This window comes from Psammomys obesus, unplaced genomic scaffold (assembly GCF_907164565.1).
Source record: "Psammomys obesus unplaced genomic scaffold, mPsaObe1.curated_primary_1811, whole genome shotgun sequence".
Lineage (NCBI taxonomy): Eukaryota > Metazoa > Chordata > Mammalia > Rodentia > Muridae > Psammomys > Psammomys obesus.
Genome location: NW_026596460.1, coordinates 1081440 through 1101501, shown reverse-complemented (window position 1 = coordinate 1101501; position 20062 = coordinate 1081440). Strand labels below are relative to the sequence as shown.

Sequence of the window (20062 nt, the reverse complement as noted above, 5' to 3'; positions counted from 1 at the left end):
ATTATCCAGTCTTATGGCACCATAAAATTAGAATATGCCTGATTTATCAGATATTATGAATTGTGCTTAAAACATGTCTCTGTCCTAAGAAACTACAGAAATTATCAGTTTTACTATAAAAATGCTTTGCCAGATACATGCCTTACTGCACCCATGATCCCCACACTTGCAAAGATAGGTGGGGAAATCCTAAGTTTGAGAACAGCCTAAGATATAGAGTAAGACTCTGTCTCAAAGATAAAAACCATTCACCCTGGTGTCCATACGATATTTCTACAGAATTTCTAATTTTCTCTTTTTCTTAAACTTTTATTAATTATACTTTATTCACTTTGTATTCCCCCCATGAACCCCACCTTCCTCCCCTCTTAATCTCACCCTCCCTCCCCCTTCCTCATGCATGCACTTTCCTAAGTCCACTGATAGGGGAGGTCCTCCTCTCCTTCCTTCTGATCTTAGTCTATCAGATCTCATTAGGAGTGGCTGCATTGTCATCTTCTGTGGCCTGGTTAGGCTGCTTCCCCCTCAGGGGGAGGTGATCAAAGAGCAGGCCAATCAATTCATGTCAGAAGCAGTCCCTGTTCCCATTACTATGGAACCCACTTGGACACTGAACTGCCATGGGCTACATCTGTGCAGGGGTTCTAGGTTCTCCATGCATGGTACTTGGTTGGAGTATGAGTCTCTGGAAAGACCCGTGTTCAAAATTTTTGGTTCTGTTGCTCTCCTTGTAGAGCTCCTGTACTCTCCAGATCTTACTATTTCCCACTTCTTTCATAAGATTCCATTCACTCTGCCCAACAGTTGGCCATAAGTCTCAGCATCTGCTTTGATAGTCTGCAGGGCAGGGCCTAGGATCATCCTGAGTGAGCTATCCCAGAAGCAGAAAGACACACATGGTATATACTCACTCATATAGACATTTAATATAGGATAAACCTGCTAAAATCTGTACACCTAAAGAAATTAATCAAGAGGGAGGACTTTGACTAAAATGCTCAATCCCCATCCTGAAAGGCAAGGAGGATGGACATCAGAAGAAGAAAACAGGAACAAGTTAGGAACCTGCCACAGAGGGCTCTAATTTCCTCTTTTAATGACATTTTTTTGCCAGGTGCTCTGAAAATACAGCCTGATCAAACTTGCCTTAAAATATGAGCTGGTGTTTTAAAGTCATGACAATAAAACCATCTTATGACTTTTAGAATGTATCATTAATTAAAAAACAAACCAAAGTAGGATTCATTACACTCTTTTGGTGCCTGCTTGAAGGGTTTCCTTAGGAGGGGAGGTTCAGAGTCTTTGGGATGGCACAGAGGAGGGAGAGCACATAGGGAGTCCAGTGTGCTGCCAAGGAAAGCTATTGGTTTAAGTTCACCCAGGCACAGAAACAGCAAAGGACAGAAGTGCAGATTTACTGCCAGGTTATTGGCTTATGTGATCATGGGGCATAACTAGGTTCATTCTCAGGAGGGACAAGGTGAGACACTTAGGTAGAGATGCAGCAGCTACAGATGAATTTTCATCTGAAAGATGTTTCAAACCTACCCTCTGGGATTCCCAACCACTGAAGAAAGCCATGTAGATGAGCTAGAATTATCTCCTGTGCAAATTCCAATCTGCTCTTCCATTACGCTTACAGCCTGGACTTGTCATTTATAAGACTGGACACTGAATGTAAGGTGCAACTTAAAGCAACCATCACAGCCAGGGACGATTACTTCTAATATGAGCTACTGAAAAATCCAATTCTACAGGAGTTGCAACGTATTTTCCCACCTGAAAAAATGCCAAGCTGCACCATCTCAGACAAGCTGGGAATGCCTGTTAAGGACTGAGGGGTTATCCAAGCCCAATGACTTTGCTTTGCTGATGAAGACCTAAGTGGGTCTTTTGTCTGTCAGACTCCTAAATGAAATCTCCTGCTATTGGATGACGATAACCACGATTTCATGAATCCAGATGGATTTAGAAGATTGTTTCATGGAAAAAGGTCTTCTATTTCCTTGTGTTGTTGTTTTTTTTAAAAAAAAAAAAAAGACTGCAGATGTTTTTGGCTTTTCTTTCCCCCCCCCCCCCACATTTCAGCAAGATGGCATTTGTCACAGGGACACAGATTTTACTCAGTAATTCTCTCAACAAGTTGCTTCAAAGGAAGGCTCTCCATGAAGAGAGATGAGCACACGTCTATCAAAGTTTCCTATCATCCACCAACATCACTCTGAAGTATTTTCTATTCTAACTCTTGGTATTTATTCATGTGTGTTCACATGTGTGTGTGTGTGCCTGCATACATGGATGAAAAGGAAACCTCAGATGTCATTCTCTGTCAGCACCCACCAATGTTTTATTGAGAAAGTTTCTCACTGAACGTGGAGCTCACAGTTAGCAAGACTGACTGGCCAGGGAGCTCCAGAGGTCTGGTTGTCTGCACCTCTCCAGTGCTGGGAGAAGTGTGCACCCCTGCAAGGCCCTGGGGTAGGATTCAGAAATCATGCTTGCATGCTCAGCACTTCCTTGACTGAGGTTGACTTTCACCCCTCCTTCACTAACTGTTAGAGTTGAATCAGAATTCTTGACCATGTGACTAAAGGTGATAAAGAAGCTCAGAGAAGAAATGTTAAAGGAGAAGGCTTATATAGACATGCCCATGAACAAAATAATACAAGTATTTTTGTCAGAGACTTAAGTTTCCAAAGATATTTTTTTGCCTATGAATATCTAAACTTTTCTGGATTCTATTAACTATTACATTTGCCTACAAGTTACCAAGGCTGTTTGCTAGATAGAGAGACATTAGGGGACAATAAATAATGTTATGCTGTTATAGCCACTAGGACTCTCACCTCAGGTAGGAAATTCCCTTAAGGAACTTGCACAATTTTTTTTTCTTGGCACATGATCACAAGTATAAGCAAAACATGTTGTCCCTTGTGTTGTTAGATAATAATTCTTTTTTAATTTTTATTGTCATTTGTTACAATTTATTCAATTTGTATCCTACTGTGTCCCCCTCACTGGTCTCCCAATTCCATCCTTCTTTCCTTTTACTGAGGGGTGAGGTCTTCCTCCCCTTCTATAATAATTCTTAACAATAATTATTCATAAAGGAGACTGTGGTAGTGATGACAGGACAGGAATAACATTGGTGCATGTTTAACACATACCTGGGAACGAGAGCACATTGTCCTATTACACCAGCTCTAATATTTGGACTCACGTGTCACTATATCCATTTTATATCTGAAGAAGTGCAGCCTCACCGGAGCTCATCGACTCAATAACAACAAAATCTCTAATCATACTGAGGCCAAATCAATATGAAATGAGAGTTTATATGTCTTTATGACTCATATACTTTCTACCAAGAAGTTGGGGAAAACACATGAGACCACCCAATAAAAGAACCACTTAGGCATTTTTATTAATTTGTTCTAGTCTGCAGCATTATTATTCATCTTAGCATATTTAAAAATTAGAGGCTGGGGCTCCATGGTTAAGAGCACTGTCTGCTCTTCCAATGGACCCAGGTTCAATTCCCACCACCCACATGACAGTTCACAACTGTCTGTAACCCCAATCCCAAAGGATCTGACACCTTCACACTAATGCACATAAAATAAAATAAATCATTAAAAAAATTAGAGGCTGGGGCATTTTTTACTAAGTAGCATTTTACTAAGGGGACATTTTGAAAGAGCTGCAAAAGCTTCCCCCTGATGTCTTCTGATCCAGTATCAGCTGCTCTGACAAGTATGTTAAGAAATAATGTTTCAGCTGACAATGTGTTTGGGAGCATATTAGGAAACATTTGAAAGAAATGAAAACATGTGCCTCTTTCAGTAGAGTACTTGACTTTCATGTTTTTAATATCAAGATACTCCAGAACATGCAAATTGCATGTTGATGAAATTGAAAATGTTGCAAAAGGTCACATCCATTTCTTTTCAGATAAAATATTAACACTAGAGGTTGACATTTTCTTTCTTTTAAAAAAAAAATCTTTCCAGAAGACAGTCCTATAGCTACACTTAACATAAATGACACATCCCAAGTCACCTGCTCTTGTTAATTTGCTCTTGTTTTCTGAGAGCCCCTGCTAGAATGAGGTAGATCAGAGACGGGTTGGTCACCCAGGGTGCACAGGACACTGATAGAGACAGACAATCCCACTCACACCCTGAAAGAGAATATTGACTTTTGGAGTGGTGAGTCATTTCCTATCCAGAGTGAGACATTCCTCCACTGAGGAAGATCTTGTAGGTGGCCGAGAGAAATAACACAGAGAAGACACAGAAAAGGAACCCACAGTGGGGTTAGAACAGAGGGCGATGTGCAGGCAAGCAGGGGAGACAGAGCCTCCAGAGGCCAGGACAGCAAAGTCAGAGATGCTCCTAGAACAAGCCCACTCTCTAGACAAGTTGGAATTTAGAGTTAGAAGCCACAGTTTTTACATAACTGTACCTATATCTTAGATGGCCCAAATTCCTCCCCCTTTGGAGGAGGCAGTCACTGCAGCCTATCTACAAGCCGAAGCTCTTCATTCTGTCTGTATTCCAAACCATCAAAATGTTAAGAAAATCAATGCAACAAGAGTGAGAAAATAGACAGTAGATCTTCAAGACTCGGGGAAGAAACGTCAAACCTGATCAGGACAAAGCTTCCAGCTCATTAGCTACAGCCACAGCACTGCATAAACAGAGCTGCTCAGACAATTTCTAAGGTTGAAATATAAAAAAAAATTGGGAATGCTGTGAAGTTGAAGCAGTGAAACAAGTAAAAATGATGATCCTTTTAAATTATGCCCAGTGCATGCAAATCCCATAGATTTCATAAAGGGCTCAATTTTAAAACTATTATTATTTATTATAATGTATTCACTTTGTATCTCAGCTGTAGCCCCCTCCCTCATCTCCTCCCAATCCCACTCTCCCTTCCTCTTCTTACCCTATGTCCCTTCCATAGTCCACTGATAAGGGAAGACCTCCTCCCCTTCTATCTGATCTTAGACTATCAGGTCTCATCAGGACTGGTTGCATTGTCTTCCTCTGTGGCTTAGTAAAGCTGCATCCCCCAGGGGGAGGTGATCAGAATGCCAGACACTGAGATCATGCCAGAGACAGCCCCTGGTCCCCTTACTTGGAGACTGAGTCTATGGGCTACATCTGAGCAGGGGTTTTTAGGTCCTCCATGCATGGACCTTGGTTGTGGTATCAGACTCTGCAGGACTCCTAGGGCCCAGGTTTTGGATCTGTTGGTCTACTTTTGGAGCTCCTGTTCACCAGGTCTTTTTTTTTCTCTTCCTTCTTTCATAAAATTCCATCCATTCTGCCCAAAGTTTGGCTATGAGTCTCAGCCTCTGCTTCAATATCTCTATCAGTAGATTCTTTCAGAGGCCCTCTGTGATATGCTCCTGTCCTGTTCCCTATCTTCTCCTGCTTCTGATGTCTATCATGTCTGTCCTTCTAAATGAGGACTGAGGATATTCCCTAGAGCCTTTCTTGTTGCTTAGCTTTTTTAGGTGTACAGATATTACTATGTTTATATTATATTGTATGCCTAATAAACACTTATGAGTGAGCATATACCATATGTGTCTTTCTGCTTCTGGGATATCTCACTCAAGATGATCTTTTCTGGTTCCCACCATTTGCCTGCAAATTTCATGATTTCCTTGTTTTTCATAGCTGAGTAGTATTCCATTGTGTAAGTATACCACAATTTCTGTAACCATTCCTCAGTTGAGGGACATCTAGGTTGTTTCCAGATTCTGGCTATTACAAATAGAGTTGCTACAAAACTGCTTGAGCAAATGTCCTTGTTGTATAGTTGAGCATCTTTTGGATACATGACTAGAAGTGGTATAGCTGGATCTTCAGCTAGCACTATTCCTAATTTTTGAGAAAGCACCAGATTGATTTCAAAAGTTGTTGTACAAGTTTACATTTCCACCAGCGATGAAAGAGGGTTCCCCTTTCTCCATATCCTCTCCAGCACGTGTTGTCATTTGAGTTTTTGATCTTAGCCGTTCTGATGGGTGTAAGGTGAAATCTCAGGGTTCCTTTGATTTGTGTCTTCCTGATGACTAAGGACATGACTAAGAACATGACTAAGAACATTTCTTTAAGTGTTTCTCTGCCATTCTCTATTCCACTATTGGGAATTCTCTGTTTGGCTCTGAACCCCATTTTTTAACTGGATCACTTGATTTGTTGTTTTTAATTTCTTGAGTTCTTTATATATTCTAAATATTAGCCCTCTGTCAGATATAGGGTTGGTGAAGATCCTTTCCCAGTCTGTAGGCTGTTGTTTTGTTCTGACAACAGTGTCCTTTGCTTTACAGAAGCTTTTCAGTTTCATGAGGTTCCATTTATTGATTGTTGATCTTAGAGCTTGTGTTATTGGTGTTCTGTTCAGGAAATTGTCTCCTGTGCCAATGAGTTCAAAGCTCTTCTCCACTTTTTCTTCTAACTGATTTAGAGTATCTGGTTTTATGTTGAGGTCTTTGATCCACTTGGACTTCAGTTTTGTGCAAGGTGATAAATATAGATCTATTTTCATTTTTCTACATATAGACATCCAGTTAGACCAGCACCATTTGTTGAAAATGTTGTCTTTTTTCTTTTGCATTGTTTTGGCACCTTTGTCAAAAATCAAGTATCCGTAGGTGTGTAGGCTTATTTCTGGGTCTTCTGTTCCATTCCATTGGTCTTCCAGCCTGTTTCTATGCCAGTACCATGCAGTTTTTATTGCTGTTGCTCTATAGTACAGCTTGAGATATAGTATAGAGATACTTCCAGAAGATCCGTTATTGTACAGGATTGTTTTAGCAATTCTGGGTTTTTTTGTTTTTTCATATGAAATTGAGAAATTTTCTTTCAAGTTCCTTAAAGAATTGTGTTGGTAGGAACTTAAATTTTGAAAATACTATACTTATATTAGTTAAGCTAATATAACACAACAAAAACATAGATTAATTTGGCAGATTTCCTACTAAACATTTTGCTCTTGAATATTTTCAAGATATTTTATATATCTTTAATTAATATCAATGTAATTATTATAATCCTGGTCATGAAATGACAAGGTTATCAACAGCTATGATTTCTTCCTTCTGTTCTTGGGCCATCTGTTATTCTTCTTCCAATCTGGAAATAAATAGACTGTTCAAATATAAGCAAGAAACCCACAGTCTACATCTGTCTCAGTAACTATATCTTTATACTTATCTATCTGAATAGATACTTACCCATCTCAGGGTCTGTGTTAGTGAGCTCTCTATTATTGAACAAACAAACTTTTGATGGAGGATTAGCCCCATTGATTAGGATTTGTGATAAGGAGACATATGATGGGAAGTGCTTAGTAGAACCAGCGTGATCACCTTATGACAGCCAAGAAGAAGATACAAGAAAGAGAGCATGTGCACACACACACACACACACATACACACACACACACCCTCCTCAAACCAATTAAAAGCAGTGGTTTTCAACCTGTAGGTCTTGACCTACCCGTGGGGATCATATGACCCTTTCACAGGTTACATATCACATATCATGCATATCAGATTCATACTATATCCTGCACATTACAGTTAACAGCAGTAGCAAAATCATACTTATAAATTAGTAATGAAAATAATTTCATGGTTGGATGTTACCACAACATGAGGAATTGTAATAAAGGGTAGCAGCGTTAGGAAGGTTGAGAACTACTTCATTAAAGCATGAATCCAGCAATGGGCTAACCCACTGACTCGATCAGAGCATTCAAGGTCCAATCACTCCTCAAGCCCTGACCTCTCTACGTACTGCTGCATCGGATACCAGGCTTTCACCACATGGGCTTTTGGGGGACATTTTATACCGAAATCATAATAGACTCTATAGCTATACCTGTGTATGAATATATACATGTAAAATGTAAGTGTGTAGAGGAGTATTAAATTATTTATCAGTATATTTGTTAATATGCTTGTTTCTGTGTAAGAATCCAAATATCTATAACACAGAATATTATACAAATGTATATATTACATATATGTATGTATGCTTTAAATTTTCTGTAAAGAAACCATCCGAACAAGACTTCTCTGACATGATAAATCAGTTGATGTCTTTCATGCTGTGAAATGCACACTTCCTGGAAGTAACACTGTACAGAACTTGCTGACATGTTAACACATGAAATTACTTACCTGCAATGGATGTTTGCGATCGAACGTGAACAATGTTTGGAAGAGAGGAATCAGGCTAATGATAACAAAGTGTTATTGTACAGTATTAAACTGTGAACTACAAGTTAGAGCCTAAAAACAACATGGGAAAGGCAAATGTAAAATGGAATTATGATGTAGTTTTATAAAACAAAGTCTAGAATATTTTACTATGAAGAGATGCGTATCTGTCAGGACTCTGAGTTTTATCAGCTGAGAAGAAAATAGTTTTTGATAATGTTAAATAAATATGATTAAAAGTAATCTGAGAGAACATTGTGGAATAATAATCAAATGTTGAAAACTTTTCTAAAAATACAAGTTTAATGTTTGCCTGTTTTGAGTATCACCTCCTGATAGGGACTGTACCTTCTACTGAAATTAATAAAATATCTGCAGGCTTGATTCAGAACATTTTCAAAAAAAAAAAAAAAAAAAAACAACAACAACAACAACAAAACACGAATGATCTGAGGGGAAATATAATTGGGGTTATATTGTAGAAGAAAAGACTATAAAAGAGAAGCCCTTGTGAAAATAAAAATAATGTTGAACTGCCTTGGAAGCTTCATCTCTGAATGAGAATGTAGTGGGGAAAAGGAAACACACCGTGTCTCATGTATATCAGATTGGATTTAGGAGAACTTGGATTGGCAGTGACTTCCAAGGAGAGTGCAATGAAATGCTGGCCAGTGTACTGCATTCAGACATGTCAGAAAGGAAAAGAAACTCGGTTTGCAGCATCAGATGCTAGTAGATGAAATTACATCACATGGAGAAGTCTCTGGTGCTGTCTCAGGATAGCTTGACAGTACCTTAATGAGTTTCCTACAATCCGAGCCAGACTCTTCTGGCAGAACCTGATTTATCAGCTCACTCCAGTTTGATCTGATTATAATCAGAGTCTGTGAGATTGAGATCCACAATCAAAATGTCATTAGACTGACTTAAAATAAAAAATAACTGCTGAAGAGATGGAATGGCTTGGCTGCCATTTGCTGTGAGGGTAAGATGCATGCAAAGCCAAATTATAAACTTGGATGCCAGTGTATTAATTTGTAATGAGAAAAATATAATGCTAAGGGGACTGGACACTCGGCTTGTCTAGCCTGCCAAATCTTTCCCTGTGGAGCTACCGTGTGGGGAGCCAAATTAGAATCAGATGTTTGCTTCTTGAAGTTGGAATCGGAACATGGAGAGTAAATTAGAGGAGTTGAAAGTTAAAGGCAGCGGGCTGTCTTTGGAGAGTGGCACCTTCTCCTCTGGCTTGTATTTGTCTACCGTTGGAGTTGAACTTGTTCGTTCTCCTCCCAGCTCAAACCTTGTCCAGCTCTTCCTTTTCGTTGGTTGGATTCTTGTGCTTCTGCAGGTCCTCATCAAGGCATTTCAGCTTGGAGTTATTTACTCCCTTCTTGCTGGTTTTTGTGCCAGTCCCTCTACCAAGTGTTACTAGTTTAGACTTGCAGTGAAGAGTCTCTTGGACCTCAGCACTGCCAGAGGCGTCAACAGACATGACTTCTGAAAGTCATTCCAACCCTGGACTTCTATGGCTGAGAGAAACTCACTATAATCTTATCACATGGAGACAAGTGAATTTCCTTTTCAAATAATGAGCAAAACCAAGAGAAAATCTGAGTGGACTCAGAATATGTAGTCTGCATATAACTGAATCTTAAATCTTTTCTCCTTTCTGAGAGGAGGAAAAGTGACAGTGATTGAGATATTCTTATTCCTTAGTCCTTCATTAGGTTTGACTGGAATATGTGCATATAATCCTAAATTTCTTGGGAGCTTTCATGGATATTTTGTTCATTTACTTCATATTAAAGCTTCCAATATGAAACTGACTGTAAAGATGTAAAAACACTCACTCAGCAAAAATGTCTTATGACATAAGTAAACCATTTACTCCCCAGAAGATTTTCTGGTAATAAATGCAGAATATGCAGAAATTCACTGGGGTAAAGAGACCTTATTATCTATTCACAAGTTCTTAGAAATGTTAGAAGCAAGCTATGTGTTTGTTGCGTGGAAGTCTGTTGGAAAGTCATCCTAAGATAATACAAAGAACATTGAGACAGAAGACAGACAAATTGCAACAACTCTGAACAATATAATTAATTCAGAGCCAAGTATATTAAATTTGTTTAAGATTGACAGCAGGCTTACTCCTGAGAAGGAGAAAAAGAACAGACTGCATTCTACTTGAAAGCACTCCTGGATCCTACCAGGCTTTTGCCTAATGAGGTGATGTGGTAGAAAGCACCGTGGATGCTAAATTTGCATAATGCCATTTTTTTTTAACTCTAAGAGATTGGTTTGAAAATTACAAAGAAACTGAAATGAAGTGGAAAGCAAAGTAACAAAACATAAACATGTTATCAGTGTTTACAAATATTAATAATAATTCCCTGTCTTCTGATTCATTAGTTTTCCCAAGAGACTACTTGGATGTCCTCAGAAAGTAAAGTGATGCTTAAGTTAATGAATACAGTGGGATATATATTTCTTTGTAACTATGTTTCTTGTATAAAAATACTTGTATCTATTTATGAGCTGTGCAAACCAGGGTGATGTGAGTTGCTTTTTTTTGTTCAGCATCTGACAAACCTCTAGTTTATGCAGAACCTTTGTTTTAGATAAGGTTATCTCTCCACAAGATTATTTTAAAAAAGTCTTTTAGGCTATTCATTTTATGTATTTTTTCTTTGTATTGGAACCTTGTCTTCTATTACTTCTTTCTGAGTAAGTCCACTTGTCAAAAAGAAAGGTTGTTTGTTTGTTGTTTGTGTGTTTGTTTGTTTTAGCTGATCTGATTCCTATATTATTCTGCTAGCCTAGAGTCCAAACACTTCTCCCTCAGTCTCTTGCCTATTACTCCTTTTATGAATTAGTAGAAGGCCCAATTCTTACACTGTCCTCTTATAAAAGCAGGAAATACTTTGCCACAAGATATGTTGGATTTATTGTTTAATTAAATTTTATATAAAAGGCTTCAGTCATTGCATCCATCACTTTTTAGATATTGTTTTGAACCTAAAGTATTCCCAGTCCATTTTGAAATTACTCATTTATTCATTCATTTTAGAACCACAGTTTATTGTCCTTCCAGTCTCTTTGAGAGACTAGGCTAATTTCTTGTGAGGTTAATGCCACTGCCAAGGACTCAGGTGCTGTCTGTGGCTTGTGCTCTGGCAGAGGGCTGTGTTGATGTCCCTGATCTGTACTGCCACTGAAGATCATGCTGAGGTCTGTGACACACGTGATGCTGGAGAACATGTGGCTGTCTGTGGTCTGTGCTGTCTCCAGAAGCCATGGATAAGTCCATAACCCGTGTTCTCACTGACTGTGCCGGGCAAGGAAGCTACTTTTACAGTAGTATTGGCGACTGCAGACTCACAGATGAGAAGGGAAGCCTTCTGTGACAACCCCTACCGCAACCTACCCACCCCTGAAAGTAAGAACCTATATAGAAAGCCATCAAAGAGAACTCTGAAAAACTGCCATAAGAATGCTCTGAGTGTAGCTCTCCACAACTGTGGCTTCTGTCAGGGGTGCAGGAAGCAATGGACTCAGTTCTTTTTAAGGGGCTAGTTTGATTGTGTTCCAGTGAGCTTATGGACAACATAAATTGTATGGGTTTTTTTTTCCCTTTTTTCTCCTCCTCCTCTTCTACCTCTTTTTTCCTCCTCCTTCTCTTCTTCTTTTTCTTCTGCTTCTTTTCTTTATGAGGAAGATCACAGTGTTTCAGGGGGAACACACCTAAGAGGACTGGGATATGAGTGTGATCAGGGTTCATGATGTAAAATTCCCAAATATTTAGTAATATTATATATAAACTTAAAAAAATTATTGAGGCCATAGGGAAGTGATCTCCTTTGAAGGACGTTTGCATCAGGTTTGTGTTCCAAAAAGGTAGAATGGGGTAAAGCTGGATTATAGTATAACTAAGATTAGCCCCAAAGATGTATTATGCTAGGGCTGGGGACAACCTCCCTGTTGAGCATGTGCCTAGCATTTACAAGGCTGTTAGATTCCTAGCAATGGAAATTATGAACTTTTGAGGGGTGTGAGGGAGAGGTGAACCCCAGCACACTCTTCCCTATCAGAACCCCCATCCCCCCACCCATACATCCACCACTGAAGAAGCATATTAAAAGGTAAACTCTGATGTTCAGGCCCTGTTGTCCACAGGTGGCCATCTTGTCCAGTTGTTACTGAATGCCATTTCCCAGTGGGACCCCTGCCTGTCCTGAGTGTATTTCTGTATCTGTCATCACCCATATCCAAAGCATGCCAAAGATGTGCCCATAGCCCATAGCCTCAGTGCTTCCCTGCCTTTGTCCAACGGCAGGCAAGCTGACTAAGTGTTCTTCCTGTACTGTTAATATACTATTTGAACAAAGGAACAGCACCAGGATCTTCCGTGACTCAGTCCTCTTTCCTAAAATTCTCAAACTTAGTTGTGCATTGCATGTTTTTACTTCTAGATATGAAGTTTTGGTTAATGGTGTATTGTTCATTCTGGTTCTGAAAAGATCAGCTTACCACAATAGAGCCACAATTCATAGAGAAACCTCCCTGAGCTCCAAAGCAGAGCAAACCCACAGCATCATTGTAATGGCAGAGAGGTGCTCCTGAATTTGAGGCAATTCTCCACTGTGACATCCCATTTTCAGCTCTTTGCTCTGAACATAAGTGTCATATGTGATAAACTCAAGAACCCTCTTATCCACCAGTCTGCACCATCACACAGTCCCACCTACTTACTGACTTGTAACTAGCTTTTCAGGGCTACTTGGTCTTTACATATCACTAATACAAGACCAAGGCCATCTCGTAAAGTAGCCTATCATCCCAACTGTCCAGAAGATATGCTCTAGTCTTGATGTTCTTATGGATTTTCAAGATAGACTCATCAGTAGTTTCCTATAAAATCTAACACTGATTTTCAAATTATTTCTTATAATACCGAGGCGGTACGTGCAATAATCAAGTATATAACCCCTCACTTGATCTGCTTTATTACAATTGCAATAGCACTTACTTGATCTAATTTGTATCTTTCCCTCATGAAAGTTCTATTGTCTTTACAAACCGTCTTTCGGGTTCTGTAGCCTAAGGGCAATGGCTGAGTGTTTTCAGGGGTCATTTAGCCCACTGATAGAAGGTCTTAATCTCTACCTCTGCTCCTGGATTGAGGGCTGATTACCACTGTGCACTATAGCTCTTGGCAAAAGTGAAGATAGTAAATAAAATTAAGGTGTCAGAGTCAGTCAAGAAACTCAGATACATCTGCTTGGGAATGCAGCTAAGCAAGATATAATTATGCAACTTATAATTAGACCAGAGCTGAGTTGAAGTCAACTTCTTCCTGTTGTTTTTTTGTTGTTGTTGAGATAGGAAGTTTCGCACTGCTGCTAACTAGATGGTTTGTTATTTCTGTGTTTTCCAATTTGAGTTGGACTACCACTACATTTTTAACTTTTTTATCTGTCAATTTTTTAGTTTATGTATGTTTTCTTTATTCTTGCAAATTTCATACATGTATGAAACTAGGCCATATCCACCTCTACCCCTGTCCTCCTTTCTGGCTCCACTCCTCAAGTATGACTCCCAACCAATCCCTCCAATTTTATATCTATTTTTTAATAACCCACTAAATCAAGTTAGTGCTGCCATATGTGCATGGGTGTGCGGCTGCTCACTGGCCGTGTGAGCAGTGGACCAGTGACCACACCTTAAATGATAACAGAAGAATGATTCTGTTTGTGACAGTGGCGAATAATTTCAAATTCCTCCCTTTATGGGTCAAATAGAGAACATTCTGTCCTCAGTATGGGACCTTTGTTTGGCTTAACTGTGTTTAGATCTTCTACCAAAAACTTGAGCTTGTGTGACTTCGTAGTTACAATAACCGTGTTAAAAGAGAGCAATGGAAGGTTTTAGAAGTATCTCTATAGCCGATTGGTCTCTCGCTTTTAATTAAATACGAGAAATGTGCCACAAAACAATACAAGCAAAGAAATCCAACAAATAAGGTTGATTTGAGCAGGGCCCTAACTGGGTATGATTTTACTTTTTAAGTATTCTTAAGAACCTAAACCCAGTTAAGCCAAACAAAGTCCCCATACTGAGGAGGGAATGCTCTCTGTTTGACCTATTCTTTGTTTTGTCAAAAAAAAAAATGTTATTTCATCTAGCAGGTGGATTTTGAATCCATGGAGAGTTGTTTCTCCAAAGGAGATTCTCTGTGACACTTTAAGCAGTGCTGTTATAACATTACTGCTAGGGAAATAAAATACTAAATTATATCCTGATGAATCAAGGAATGGGCTATGAAAAAAACAGACATACTGTGCCAGCAGGGGCCCTGACTTGGCTTTTCCCTGGAGATGAGATCATCTCTATAATTTCCCTCAGAATCTATAATAGTTAGTTCCTAAAAGCAACATGGCCAAGAAATTGCTGCCTATAGGAAACAGTTTTCAATTAGAGTAGTAGCCTCTAAGAACCAATTTACATACCATTTGCAATTATTATTAGAAAAATAGTTTAGCATTTTCGTTTTATTTTTAATTGACATGATAATTATATAAATTCATGATGTTTTAATGCATTTGTAATTATCAAATCAGGACAATCAGTGCCTCATCATCTCTGACATTTATTATTTCCTCAGTGAAACATACCAAATCTTTTCTTGAAGCTATTTTGAAAAATACATTATTATTTATAGCTCCTTGGCTGTACAGTGGAGCATTGGAAGTTTTTCTCTTGCTTAACTGCAGTTTGATACCTGGTGACTAACCCTTGCCAGCTGTCCCTCCCATCTTTCACAGCCCCTGGCCGTCAACATTCATCTCAGTGTAACTCAGTCTTACCTATGAGTATGTTCACTCAGTGCCTGTCTTTTTGTGGCTGGCCTGTTTTACAGATAAATGCTTCGGTTTTATCCATCTTGTCCCAGTTGGAAGGAGTTTGTCTTTTTGTAACTTTTTGTAGTGTTCTATTGTTTAATGACACATTTTTTTTTCTTCATCTGTTGACACTGAGGCTGCTTCCATATCTCAGTTATTATGAATTCGGAGGAGGATCAATAAGTTTTTAATATCTTAATTTCATTTCTTTCTTACATATTTATGACATCCAATAGGATGCCTTGATATATTTATGCATAGTGAAATGAATACTGTAGTTGGACAAATTAATATATTCATCACCTCATATAACAGCTTTCAAACACTTTTCTAGATGTGGGAGTTATTAATTTATCTATTCATCTATCATATAACAAATCAAATCCAACATTTACTCCCACATTTCTAAAAATCTGCTGAATATTACTGAATGATACAATGTACTTCTGAATATATACCCTAAGTTACTTCAAGTTGTCTGAAGTCCACTTATCTATATAACAAAGTGTGTTGAGTAATTCAGACACTGATTAAGTATTAAATTGATGTAAATTTCCCATTTTATTAAAGATGTTACAGAGGATAGAAGTAAAATAATTTAAAACAAATGTTTTGCATGAGCATGTACATGTGCAAATGTATATACATAGATAAAATAAATTTACATTTATATAGTTACATTTAATATATTTGTATAAACATATATAATATATAATATATTTGTATAAACATAAACATTTATATATGAAATTTTAGATGTAGTGAGGCTGGATCTTGTGTTGCTTTTCTTTAATGCTAATAATTTACACAGTTCTGAAATAAAATTTGGTTTGTCCAAGGATAAAGTTTATCATGGAAGTAGGAGTTTGAGGCAAATGTTGACAATGAATCTCCAATCAGGAAATAAGAACAATGAATGCTGGTAATCAGCTTACTTTCTCTATTTATGAAGTCTGGGACTGTCACTGTACCCTATGGAATGATGTTCACACACTTTGAGTGGTTCTTTCACTTTTATTAACCTAATATAAATGACAAATCACTCAAAAACATGCACATTTTTTCTATGTTGATTCTAAGTCCCATGAAATTGACAATAAAGACTGACTCTCACAAAGTAAACTGTCACAAAGCATAAGTTATTGAGAAGCTGTGTATTGATAAATCACTCTGGGCAATTTTGGGATATAGTAGGAGCAATAGCAACATGCCTATTGCCTAAACTTCAGGTTAGGGCTTCCTCAACTATTCTGAGTGTCAAGAAGGTCAGCTTCATCACTGATACTGCCCTGTTAGCTCAGCATTGACATATAAGAATTTAGAACTTTACCTGGCATGGTCATGTGACCATGTGATAATCATAAGCACACTATAATACGCATTAGAATAAATGAAGGACAGAAACCCTACCTCCACTAAATGATAAGGTTATAGAAGATTTTAGAAGCACTGTGGTATGCAGGGAATGGCAGAGGTAGGCACACAAGTTTATATCAACTCATTTTCAGCTTTCTAGTCCCAGGCAAGATACCCGAGCTTCTGAGGAAATAGTCCTGATGCATCCAGAAGAACATGAGCCTGAGAAGAGAGCCCAGCCACTGTCATCAGGCCAGGCTGCCTAGGAGATGTCTGTGTGCCACTTGGAGGCAGAACCGCCTAGAGTAGAGTCAGTGTGAACAACTCATCTTTCTTTTTTTTTTAATTTTTTATTAATTACACTTTATTCATTTTGTATCCCCCCCATAAGTCCCTACCTCCTCCCCTCCCAATCCCACCCTCCCTCCCCTTTCTGCATGCATGCCACTCCCCAAGTCCACTGATAGGGGAGGTTCTCCTCTTCTTTCTGATCTTAGTCTATCAGTTCTCATCAAAAGTGGCTGCATTGTCCTCTACTGTGGCCTGATAAGGCTGCTCCCCCCTCAGGGGGAAGTGATCAATGAGCAGGCCAATCAGATTATGTCAGAGGCAGTCCCTCTTCCCATTACTATGTAACCCACTTGGACACTTCATACTCATCAAGGGAAAATTCTACCAGGAAGACATCACAATCCTGAACATCTATGCCCCAAATACAAGAGCACCCACATTTGTAAAAGAAACATTGATAAAATTTAAACCACATATAGATCCCCACACATTAATAGTGAGAGACTTCAACACCCCACTCTCAACAAAGGACAGGTCAATAAAACAGAAATTAAACAAAGAAACAAAGTCTCTGACAGAGGTCATGAATCAAATGGACCTCACAGACATTTACAGAACTTTACACCCAAACACAAAAGAATTTACCTTCTTCTCAGCACCTCATGGAACCTTCTCCAAAATAGACCATATAGTTGGTCACAAAGCAAGCCTCAACAGATACAAGAAGACTGAAATAATCCCTTGTATCCTGTCTGATCACCATGGAATAAAGCTGGACTTCAACAACAACAGAAATAGCAAAAAGCCTACACACACATGGAAACTGAACAACTTGTTACTAAATGACAGCTGCGTCAGGGAAGAAATAAAGAAAGAAATTAAAGCCTTTCTAGAACTCAATGAAAATGAAGACACAACATACCCAAACTTGTGGGACACAATGAAAGCAGTGCTAAGAGGAAAATTCATAGCACTAAGTGCCTTCAAGAAGAAATTCGAGACAGCTCATTCAAGCAACTTAATGGCCCACTTAAAAACCCTAGAAAAAGAAGAAGCAGACACACCAAGAAGGAGTAGACGGCTGGAAATAATCAAACTCAGGGCTGAAATCAATCAATTAGAAACAAATAAAACAATTCAAAGAATCAATGAAACCAAGAGCTGGTTCTTTGAGAAAATCAACAAGATCGACAAACCCTTAGCCAAGCTAACTAAAAGGCAGAGAGACACCACCCAAATCAACAAAATCAGAAATGAAAAGGGGGACATAACTACAGACACTGAGGAAATCCAAACAATCATTAGGACTTACTTCAAAAGTCTATACTCAACAAAATTTGAAAACCTAAATGAAATGGACAATTTTCTAGATCGATTTGACTTACCAAAGCTGAATCAGGACCAGGTAAATCAATTAAATAGTCCTATATTCCCCAAAGAAATAGAAGCGGTCATCAAAAGTCTCCCATCCAAAAAAAGCCCAGGACCAGATGGCTTCACTGCAGAATTCTACCAAACCTTCAAAGAAGAGCTAACTCCAATTCTCTTCAAACTATTCCACAAAATAGAAACAGAAGAAACATTACCAAACTCATTCTATGAAGCCACAATCACGTTGGTACCTAAACCTCACAAAGACTCAACAAAGAAAGAGAATTTCAGGCCAATCTCCCTTATGAACATTGATGCAAAAATACTTAACAAAATACTTGCAAACAGAATCCAAGAACACATCAAAGATATTATCCACTATGACCAAGTAGGCTTCATCTCATCTTTCAAAGTCAATGGCAACCAGTTCTCCAAGACTCTTCCATTACTGAGAGCAAATACACTGGGGAAAAAAAGGATTGTCTTTGAAAGGCCATGAATAATGCTTAGCATTATCTCCATATGTCTGAGTTCTGACCCTTAAATGATCACACAGGAAAGAAAACTTTTAGCTAAAATAACATGCTACACCTCCTGAGGCTTAAAAATTATTGTAGTCGAGAGTATTAAAATAAATCTCACCCCGTCATCACAGACATGCTGCTATTTTTATGTCTGCGCTTGATGACATACCTTGTGTGAACACATACATGTATGCAGACATGTGTGCACGTATACAAGTACCACACAAATACACACCTTAATACATTATGTAGCCCACACACACCGTCGGCTCATATACACGTAAACTCACACACACGCGCACACACGCACACTCACACCCCAAACTGGTAAGCCTCTAAAACTATTGTATGCATTTACATATTTACCTCGTGTGTGGGTGTGGATAGGGTGCACCATGTCACAGCATATGAGTAGAGACAGAAGACAGCTTGTAGGCACTGCGCTGCTTCTCTTCTTTCACCAGCCGGGTTGTGTAGACCAAATTCAGGCTTGCACATCTGGTAGCAAGCATCTTTACCTAACACGCCATTCCCCAAACCACCTGTTGCTTTTTATAGAGGTAGATACCTACTCTGGATTGAAACCCATACCCCTAAATTTTATATGTTGTGCTACTAACTCCCAGTACCACAGAATGTGACTCAAATGGCCTTTAGAAGGTTATTCCTGTAGAATGTAAGGATGGGAATATGATCCAGATTGTCCTTATATAAGAGGAAACAGCACCACCTGTGAGGATACAGAGAGAAAGTGGATGTCTGTGGTCCAAAAAAAAAAGTTCCCAAGGGAAACCAGGCATGAGAACACCTTCATGTCTGACTTCTGGACCCGATAATGGTTAGAAAATTAACGTTTGCTGCTTAAACTACCTGCTGTGCAATGCACTGTTACATTAGTCCCAACAAGCTAGCGTTGCCTATTTCACCTCACAAGTCAATATTTTATCATAAACAAAGTTATCCTTCTTTTAAACATGTGGCTTTAGTGTCTCTTGACTGAAGCCCTGCAAAGAAGAGCAGCTGCCTTGAAGTGTTAGGATAACTAATAACATTCATTATTATGTTCCCATTTAATACACACAGGAGAGCAGAACCTTTTAAATATATCAACTACTGGCCAGTTAACTTCACATTATCTGGCTTTTTGTTCCTTAAATATATAAATGAAGTTGATGGCGATGCCTTAACTGTATGCATGCTGTTAGGACCAAGGGCCTCTTCCATCCTTGTCAAGGGGAGTGCTAACCTTCTCTTCTTTCATACAACACAAGGACCAGAGAGAGGGCTCTGAGGTTAAGCACACTGGCTACTCTTTCAGAGGTCCTGAGTTCAATTCCCAGCAACTACATGGTGGCTCATAACCACCTATAATTAGATTTTGT

At 38.8% G+C, this 20062-nt stretch overlaps 1 protein-coding gene and 1 pseudogene across 1 annotated transcript in view; one reads left to right on the top strand and one right to left on the bottom strand.

The window, feature by feature from the left end:
- Positions 1 to 20062, top strand: part of Cntnap2 (contactin associated protein 2) — a 2205170-nt gene that overhangs the window by 1463353 nt on the left and 721755 nt on the right.
- Positions 19838 to 19948, bottom strand: LOC129669984 (U6atac minor spliceosomal RNA; annotated as a pseudogene).